Below are 11,050 nucleotides of genomic sequence, written 5' to 3' on the forward strand. Positions count from 1 at the left end.
CGGAGGAAGAAGAAGGTTGGTACGGTTAGGGAGAAGAGGGAAAAGGAAGAAATTGATTTTTTTTATGATTTTTGTGTAAATGATTGAATGTGGACTTTGACCTTGACTTGGACCCATTTATAGATGACATGGTAAGCTTTGGGCCAATTGGAGTGGGACACGTGGCACTGAACTCTAACAAACTTTTGTGGACTAATAGCATTTGGACACGTGGCACTTGGACTTAACACACCTAAAAGGGATTAAAATGCAAATAGCAAAAATGCAAGGACGAATATGAAAATTAAAACTAAAATTGAATTGAAAAAGTAAATTGAAAATTAACGTAAAGCGAGACGATTAAAAACAACAAAGCAGATTAAAATGAATCAGAAATATTATGTGAAATGACCAAAACGCCCCTAGGGACTAAAATGACTTGAAACAACTCAAATGCAATTTTAAAATGATTTTTAACAAGGGATTAAAGCAAGAGTTCATACAAGCGAATTAAAAGACTCAGAGACAATTTTTAGAATTTAAACAGGGTTTTAACACATGAAAAGACTAAAATGCCCCTAGGGGCAAAACTGACTCAAAATGACTTCAAATGTAATTTTTGAAATGGATTTTGACATAAAATTGAAATGAGGACTTATTCAAACTACTTGAAAGGACTCATACAAATTTTTAAAAGATTGAAAGAAATTTTATCATAGGAAATGACTAAAATGCCCTTTCACATGAATTTTGCAAATAATATTGAAATAAAATGCAGAGAAAGATGTAATTGATCAGAGACATATCAAATGACTTGAAAAGTAAGAAAAGAATGTAGTTAGTATTTTTAGGTCCAAAATTAGGGTATAACAATGTGATGCTAGTGTTCTAGGAGGGAGGGTTATGTATATGTGATACGTGTATGATACACTTGTTGATATGAACTTGGAATGATTGTACGGAATGGTTTGAATGGTATGAGAATCATGAATACTTGTGAATACATGTATGATTTGTTATTCTGTATTCTTGAATATATATTCTTTCATTTCCAATGTTCATGATAAATGTTTTTCGTGGATTATGATGATGTAATGCTAACCCTCAGTGGTCTGTGGTGGACCGCCTACCTTTCTGTATGGACGAGTAGACGGCGTGCAGGATGCTTAGTTGTGCTTGTTGATGCCGAGGAGTGGAGTTTCTCTTTTTCATGCAAGTGTCTAGATTAGGGCTCTGATCTAGGATAGTCTTTGCATGTTGTTTATTTGACTTTGTATTTTGGAGTTGTTGAGATATTCTGTTATTTGAGATTTGAAGGATACAGTTGTATTTAGTTTGAAGATCCAGATATGTTTATGAATTATATGTTGTTCCGCTGCTATGTTGTGTAACATGATCTTTATGCATGTATGATTTGTGGTTTATTCGAAGACGTAGCATCTATTTCTAGAATATGTTAGTATATTCGCGCGTTTTACCGCTTATTAGAAATAGGGTGTTACACATCCTCCATCCTAATTTAAGTGTTTACCCATCTACCAATATTCCTCGTAGCGTCATCCATATTATCTTTCACTTCCTATTTCCAAGTCATCTTGACATTCTTAATTTCTCATAGACTATTATCTTCGGTTCATAAGTAGGCTTGTTATTATCTTGAGGTAATCACTTTTACTTATGATCGAACTCACTCCCTCACCTATATATGTAATTTAGGGGTCCTTACATTTACTTTACACCCTAATGGATTTCTTAAAATCACTACTACTTTTATAGATGTTGAAGAGTCCACTAAAAGGATCATACTAAAATTTCATTAACAAGGCATCATGACCTAGGTGCGGTGCTTAAATCATAACCCAAGTTCTAGAGGGACTAATGGATTCCATCCAATGTTAAATGAAATCTAACACCTTTATCTACATCTTTCATGAAGAGATCCAAATCCAACTCGGTACAGAGAATGGTGGAAAGATTTGTTTTCCTGAACCTAGACAGATCGCATGGCCGTGCTGACCCCTATGTAGTATTTTGATCATAACTCAAGTTTTGGATGTCCTCTTGAGGTGAGACTTAAACCATTGGAAAGCTAACATCCATACCTACAACTTTCATGTTTACACCAAGACCCAGTTCGGAACAGAAAATGTTTAAAAAAAATAATTTTTGTTTGTTATGTTGGGTTGACAAAATCGGGGGCCGAATTCCCAAAATCGGGGCCCGGTTTTTGTCAAATCAAAACACTCAGATTTTGATCCAAAATCGGTGGCCGATTTCCCAAATCGGGGCCCAAATTTGGCTGACAGAAAATCGACCAAAATCAGTTCAAAAATGCGTTTACTTCCAATTAATCGCTTTTAACTCACTTAACTCATTCCCAACATGTAACGACCTAATTCTATTAAAGCAATAAAACATGCGAATATAGCAAATATTCAAGAATTAGACGCTACGTCTCACATAATCCAAAAACTCAACATGCATATCCAGATAGAATATCTCAACATTCACAGCGGATAAAATTCATATACAAGATCTCCGACACAAATTTGCCATGGTCAACAATATATCATCATACAAAAATTCTCCAAGTCTGACAATCAGTACATCTCAAATAAATAAAATAAGTCCAACACAACTAAAAGACACTGACTCAACTTAATCAGAGCCCTAAACTATAACTCCAAAATGATAGCGGAGGCTACCTCCAGCTATCCAAGCACTCACCGCAAGCGGACTACTCCTGCATGGCGTCTACCCATCCATACAGACAGGTAGGCGGCAAAAACCACTGGAGGTTAGCATTACATTAATCATAATCAATAATAATCAACTTGACATAAATAATTCAATTCAATTGTTTACTAATCAACATAAGCAATTAACCTCCACAATCACACAATATTACCATTTATCACAAGTATATGTATCCATCGCACATTCATCATTAACATTCTCCATACAACAACAACAATCAAGACACATGCCAAAATGATATGCACCTAGACTTGACGCATACATGCATGTGGTACCAAATCTCCTCAAGGTTGTCACCCATGATGCAACAAAAACATCATTATCAACGGCTATAGTCAACGGCAATATGGATATAACATCCGACACGACATATGATGCATGAACATATGACTCAATCCACAATGCATATGTTCACAACAATTCAACGGCTATAATCAACGGCTATCATCAACATTCAACTTTATCATAAAGTTCAACCAACTCCATTCAATACAACACATGATAACAACATCATATTCATCACCTCACAATCATTCATACACTTTCTTACAATCATATCAAACTATCCTTAGAGGATTTATAAAGCATTCGGCTCATAAAACCATTTTCATCAAAGTTCGTCTCTAACTTCACCATTTTTAAAATAATTGAAGCTTTTGAACCAAAACCAAGTAAACAAGATTCAATGCCTCAACTAAGTATACCTCTAGACCACATATAAGTGCAGTAGAGCATACAATTACGTTTCACCGGCTAAACACGACGAAATCATGAAATTCCCAAAGTTCGTCTCTCTGTCATTTTTACAAAAGAATCTCATTTTCAAAGCAAAACATGTTAAGACTTGATGAAACCAATCACAACCATTTTTAGAAATCATATAAACATTATACAACCTTAATCCTACTTCAATTTCCGAAGAAAATGAGTTTTCAGAAAATCGGCGTTCTTGGACCATTTTTCAAAAGTTTAAGTTCAACTCACAAACAAAGTCCAATTCATTTCAAATGAAGTTCCAGTAGGATTAAATGTATAAACAGAGGTTAAACAAGTCCAAAGAAACATTCTCGGATTGGTCCCCAAGTGCACGAAATGAAAAATCAAAAGTGGTTGAACCTGTGCAGGTTCGCTTAAGCGAAGTCCCTGTTCGCTTAAGCGAACTCAAGTCAGAACCAACATGTTGGTTCGCTTACGCGTTCGCTTAAGCGAACCTTCATGGTTCTGCAGCAAAAATGTTACGGGTTCAACCCCTTTTTACCCCAAAATCCCAATTTTGATCATTCCAAACCCCAAAACTTAATCCCAAAGATGTTTATAGTTCATATATGTTCCAAAACACATAAACATGCATAAGTTTTGAAATTGAAACATCAACACATCAAAAATTCATCAATTCACCAACACTTCTCAACTTTCAACAACAACAACCAATTTCATCATCAATTCACCAAATTCATGATACCCAATGCATCAATTCATCAACAACACATGTTAAAACAATAACAACAACATTTGAACATGAATTCATCATCAATCTAGCAACCACAACATTATTCATCCTCAATTTCATACAAAAACCCATCATGTTCATAACTACCCATTTTAGCATACCAATTCAACAACAACAACACAATTATCATCCAATTCATGTGCATAATCATATCATCACAATTAAGCACGCATTTCTACGACTAAATTCAAATTAACCACTTAATGAAAGAATTAGGGTAGAATCTACAACTATTAATTATGATTAAAGTCTAACCCTCTTACCTCAATTCTTCAAAATCAACACTAGGGCTTCACTTTAACTCCAATCCTTGAAGCTTGACCTCCCTCTAGCTCTCTCTCTAGCTTCCTCCTCAACCCTTCTCTCCTCTTACTCTTTCTCTCTCTACGTCTTCTCTTAATAATGAAAAATGATGGTAAACCCTATTTTCCTCTAACACTAGAGTTTATATAGGTTCTATCTATTTGGGCTCAACTCACAACACTTAATGGGCCTAACCCATTTCTATTATAACCAAAAATGTTACTACTCACTTAACGATAAAATGTAATACTAACGGTCACTTACCAGTAAAAAAAATAAATTACTACAACTCCCTAGCACTTAGTAAAATGACCACCCACACCAAGCACTAAAAATAATCCTCATCAAAATTACTAAATTACCCCTACTCATAAAATGACCAAAATACCCCTGAGTCCAAAATGACTAAAATACCCTTCTAACACCGAATTCCACAATTCCCAACCAAAATACACACAGAGGTAAATAATCAGATACAAGCACATACAAGCACACACAAAAGCAATTAAATAAATAACAAAATAAATCTAGCGGAAAATCGGGTTCTTACACAACACACCCCAGTTGTCCTTAATTATCAATCTAGGTTTACCCTACTGTTTGTGCATTAATTCCCTCTTAATCTATCCAATTTTACACTCGTTCAGAGTCATGTTCTTAACCCTAATCTCTAAACTAAGTTCCCTTAATATTACCCCTTTCAACAACAATTTTTACATTCATTCATCAGAATTTTCGGTGGGACTCTTCTTCATAACAATAATCATAACTCAAGAATTAATTAATCCCAACCATGTCCTCTTCACTCTCATAACAAAACTCATACTCTTTACAACCCCACAACAAAATATTAAACCCTAGAGATGAACAGACTCTCCCCTTACCTCGAATCCGTAGAAACCTTCGGTTTGGCTCGATGTTGTTGCACTAAGGTTCCGCTTCTCTCCCTTTGTTTTTCTTCTCCCGTTTCTCTGATCAGCAAAACTGATTTCTAATCCCTAATATTCCTATTTATATTTGGGCTCACTATTCGCTATAATTGTCTTCCTTTCATACGCACTACTTTTTACTTCTCCCCCCCACTTATTATAATCTTGCTTTCTACACCCACGACTCTTTATTTATTCTGTTAGGACACTCCTCCTCGTTCCTTTTAATTTTCTCATACCACCTCCCACTATTTCTATTTTCTCAACAATAAAATAATACTCAAGCACAAGCAGCATCAACAATAATATTAATCAAAACTCCATCTATTAAACATCATTGAATTAATTAAAATTAGAAAATTGGGTTGTCACAATACCTATGTACATGCTTTGATCAACAACAACACATTTTCGTCTTTTGTCAGCTTCAAATGAGTGGCAGCTGGAGTTCTTTTGTGGCCACCATTATCCATACCAAATTTCTTCACAATATTCTTGGCATATTTACTTTGAGAAATGAAGATTGTGTCCTCCATTTGCTTGACTTGAAGGCCAAGAAAATAAGTCAGCTCACCCACTAGACTCATTTCAAACTCAGACTGCATTTGTTGAATGAAATGTTGAACCATCTTGTTCGACATTCCACCAAAAACAATGTCATCAACATATATTTGTGCAATCATCAGTCTTCCATTATCATCTTTTACAAACAAGGTCTTGTCTGTTCCTCCTTTCCTGTACCCTTGATTTACAAGAAACTGTGTGAGTTTCTCAAACAAAGCTCTAGGTGACTGCTTTAAACCATACAAAGCTTTCTTTAATCTATAAACAAGATTGGGAAAGCTAGGATCAATAAATCCGTTTGGTTGCTCAACATAGACTTATTCATTTAAGTAACCATTTCAAAAGTACTCTTTACATCCATCTGGAATAATTTGAATTTAAGTATACAAGACACTCCTAACTGTAATCTTATAGATTCCAACCTAGAAACAGGAGTAAAAGTTTCATCAAAGTCCAGGCCTTCTACTTGAGTATAGCCTTGAGCAACTAACCTTGCCTTGTTTCTGGTCATAGTTCCATTTAGTACCAATAACATACATACCTTCGGGTCTTGGAACCAGATCCGACACTTCATTTCTCTTGAACTAATTTAATTCTTCTTGCATTGCTTCAATCCAGAATTCATCAGTGAGAGCTTCTTTGACATTTTTTAGTTCAACCTTGGACGCAAAACAATAATTGGAAATAACTCCATTTGATCTTCTCGTTGTGATCCCTTGATCAGGATTCCCAATAATGAGTTCTTGAGGATGATTCTTCTGAACTCTTAAGGAAGGACCTTTACTTGTGGATACATGATCTTGTTCAGCTTCCTCAGTTACTTCTTTCTCAAGTTCAGACTCATTCACTTGGATAGGTACATTTGTTTCCTGAAAAAGATGTTCCAACATCAGATTCAACATAGATTCCATGACAGCCTTGGTTCTGGAATTGAAAACTCTGTAAGCGCGGCTGTATGTAGTGTATATAAGAAAAATCCCTTCATCACTCTTGGGATCCATTTTCCTTCTGTGATCTCTATCTGCCAATATGTAGCCCTTACCTCCAAAAACATGAAAATATTTGACAGTAGGTTTTTTTCCTTTCCATATCTCATATAGGGTTGTTGTGGTGCCAGTCTTTAGGGTAACCCTGTTGTGTATTGTGAAGAAGATTTCCTTCTTAGACTTGGTTGGATTTTGATGATAACAAACACACATCACAAAAGAAGAAAAACCATGGAGGCTCAAGTTGAAGAATGAAGACAATGGGACTTAGGCTTCATAATTATATTTTGGTAAGTATGGTCCTAATCTTTGATTTATCATTCGTAACTTTATGGAATAACTTAGAATGCTCAGAAAATAATTACAAACATTTTTTCTAAGTTCTCATGTGAAGCAATGCCTAAAAATCTTTTGAAAATAAATCACACACTCACAATGATTTTCATATAAATGTGATTTTGCATGAAATCTTTTTTTACATAATTTATTATGAAAATTGCATGATTACTTTTACCATTAAAAATATGGCTTACATGAATCAAGTTAATTGTTTTTCATATAGTTGAAAATATTTAAACATGGATATGCCTTTTCACCTTGTATCAACGGCTATTTGGATAACTTTCTTTATATACTTTTTTCCGTTGATCAAAATTATTTACCTAATTAAATCAACATGGTGGAACGGCTAGTTCTTGGTTTAAATCTTCCAACAGGTTATTCCTCAATTATTTTGCAAAACGACTAGTTTATTTTAAAATGCATTTCATACTTTTTTTATGAATAGGTACAATTTTAAAGATATGTCTATTCATTGGTAACCATTTTTCAACAAATAGTATTGCTTCATAAATATATTTTTAGCCTCTGTAAATTCAATTGAGAATCAAAACAATTTATACACAACAACTTTCATTATCTCAATTGACATTTTCAATATCACTTGCTTTCAAACTTTCATTCAAGTTGTTTGGAAAACTTTGCTTACACTTTAACATTTATTAAAAAGTTTTCTGAGCACTAAGTCCATTTGTTAGAGTGATATTGATAAAGATATACAGCCATACATTTGTTATTCTTCAATTACTTTGTTGTAAAGTTTCTTGCCATTGTTGGTGAGAATTATTGTTTAAGATAGTGGGGTGCTATCTTGTGATTGTTGTAAAAGGTTCTTTGATTCGGAAAGATTCAAAGTCCACCAAAAGTGTTTGGTGTTTGTGTTGTAATCAAGAGAGAGGGTTTCTTTCTTGTGTTTATGTTAGAAAGATTGTTAGGGGGTCTTGGGGTGAGATTGCTTGTAACAAAGATTCTAACATAGTGAATTCCTTCGAGGGGTGTGAAGGGAGTAGACTGACCCTAAGGTTTAGAGGGGAACCACTATAAACTCTCTTGTGTCTTTTCTTCTTCCATTGCTCTTTTATTTTTCCGCATTCATAACTTCATCATTATTTATCGGAAAAATTATCAACAACGCTAATCTCTGAAAAATTAACCAATATTCCTAGAAACGTAATTCACCCCCCCTCTTAGGTTACAATCTGAACTTACATGTATATGACATGATGTGTTCATGGCTTCAGCCCATAAATGACAAGGCAGATGTTTTGCATGAAGCATAACTCTGGCTGACTCTTGTAGGGTTCTGTTCTTCCTTTCCACAACACCATTTTACTGAGGTGTTATAGGAGATGAAAATTCATCTTTAATTCCTTAACAAGAGCAGTATTCATTAAATTTGACATTCTCAAACTCAGTTCCATGATCACTTCTGATCTTCACAATGGCACTATCTTTTTCTCTTTGCAATTGAGTGCACAAATCTTTAAAAACATCAAAGGTGTCTGATTTTTCTCTAATAAAATTTACCCAAGTAAATCTTGAGAAATCATCAACTACTATGAAAGCATACCTTTTACCACCAATGCTTTCAACTTGCATAGGTCCCATCAAATCCATGTGCAGAAGTTCAAGAACTTTAGAGGTTACCTGATGTTTCAACCTTGGATGGGACATTCTAGTCTGTTTACCAATCTGGCATTCACCACATATGCTCTCTTCAACAATTTTGAGATCAGGAAGCCTTCTGATAGCTTCAGAGGAAATAGCTTTCTTCATCCTTTTCAGGTGTAACTGTCTCAGTTTTTGGTTCCGTAGCTTGACCTCTTCTTCTTTACTCATATGACAAGTGGTAAGGTGTGCTTCTTCTTGAGATACCCACAAGTAACAATTGTCTTTAGACCTGGTTCCTCTCATATGGACTTCACCTTTCTTATCAATAGTCTGACATTCAGGCTGGCTGAAATTCATTTCCAATCCTTGCTCACATAGTTGATTTATGCTAATCAAGTTGGCAGTTAATCCTTTCACTAGTAGCACATTATCAATTCTTGGCATACCATGCTACTAATACCTAGAATTTTTCCTTTAGCTCCATGACTAAAAGTAACATAGCTGCTAGCATAAGGCCTCACATATTCAAGGTATTTATCTACCTCAGTCATGTGTCTGGAACAACCACTATCAAAGTATCAGTCTTCCTTAGATGATTCTCTTAGAGAGGTGGGAGCAATTAAGCCAGTATTAACATATCTATGAATCCACTTCTTCTTGGATGGTTTCTATTGAGATTGCTTAGATTGCTCATGCAACTTGAAACAATATGGTCTAATATGACCCCTCCCCTCACAGTGATGACAAATCCAATAACTAGGTTTCTTCCTGGTCCTTGAACTCAGATGTTATTAGAATGTTCCAACATCGGCTTACTCCTTGTTAAGTCATCAATTTCTGCAGCAGCTACAGATTTATGATCATAATGTTGCTTCCTCACCATTCCACAATCTTCTAGACCATAGCCAGAGTTTATGTTTCGTTGTTTCTTGTTTAGAGCTTTATAGTCAAAACCAGCAGCTTCAGACTTCTCTTTGTTCTTGACTTCAAGAATTTCTTCTAGCACATTTGTTTATGTAGTCATCGTTCTGACTTGCTTCTTTATATGCTCCAGTTGAGAATTAAGTTGTGTAACCTCATCATTAAGTTCGGAAATTTTGGCAAGATTCTCGCTCCTTTCATCCTGCAGCTTGCTGATGATATCTTCTTGTTTCTCAAGCATCTGGCTCATATCAATATTTTTGGCAATCAGTTCATTGTAAGAGACATTTAACTCATCTTAACTCAACTATTCATGATATGACTCTGTATCTGACATAACTTTACTAGTCAATGTAGTGACATGTTTGGCAGATTCATTTTCCACTTGAACTTCTAAGTCATCTCCATCTGACCATGAAACAACCAAGCTTTTCTTTTGTCTTTTAAGAAAAGTAGCACATTTTGTTCTGATGTAGCCATACCCTTCACATTTATGACATTGAACACCTATGTATTGAGTATTCTTCTCATCAGTTCTAGCCATCTTCTCTTTATTTGGTTGATTATCAATGTTGTACCTGATGTTCTGACCATTAAATCTAGATCTTCTGTCAACTTGTTCAAAAATCTTTTTGAACTGTCTCCCAAGTAGCACTAGAGACTCTGACACATTTTCATCATCTTCATGATTTCATTGTGTCTCATCACTTTCAACATTGGACACAAAAGCAAAGCCCTTGCCTTTCTTATCAGTCTTGCTATTGATGGTTATTTCAAAGTTTTGCAGAGACCCTATCAATTCATTAACCTTCACACTTGAGATATCCTGGGCTTCCTCAATGGCAGTTACCTTCATGTCAAACCTCATAGGTAGAGATATGAGAATTTTTCTAACAAGCTTTTCATCAGAAATTTTCTCTCCAACAGATTCAAAAGCTTTGGCAATATCAAGAATATTCAAGTGATAATCCTGTATGCTCTCATACTCCATCATTCTCAGATTCTTAAATTTTGTAGTAAGAATCGATTCAAATGAGTTTGATTGAATCGATTCAAATGTTAGTGAATCGTATCATAAAACTCTTTGACTTTGATTGAATCGATTCATAAGAGTTTGAATCGTATCAATCTTCATCTAGGGATATTTGAAT

The sequence above is a fragment of the Medicago sativa genome, chromosome 2 (genome assembly GCF_051527215.1).
Source record: "Medicago sativa cultivar Bolivia chromosome 2, Bolivia_mono, whole genome shotgun sequence".
NCBI lineage: Eukaryota > Viridiplantae > Streptophyta > Magnoliopsida > Fabales > Fabaceae > Medicago > Medicago sativa.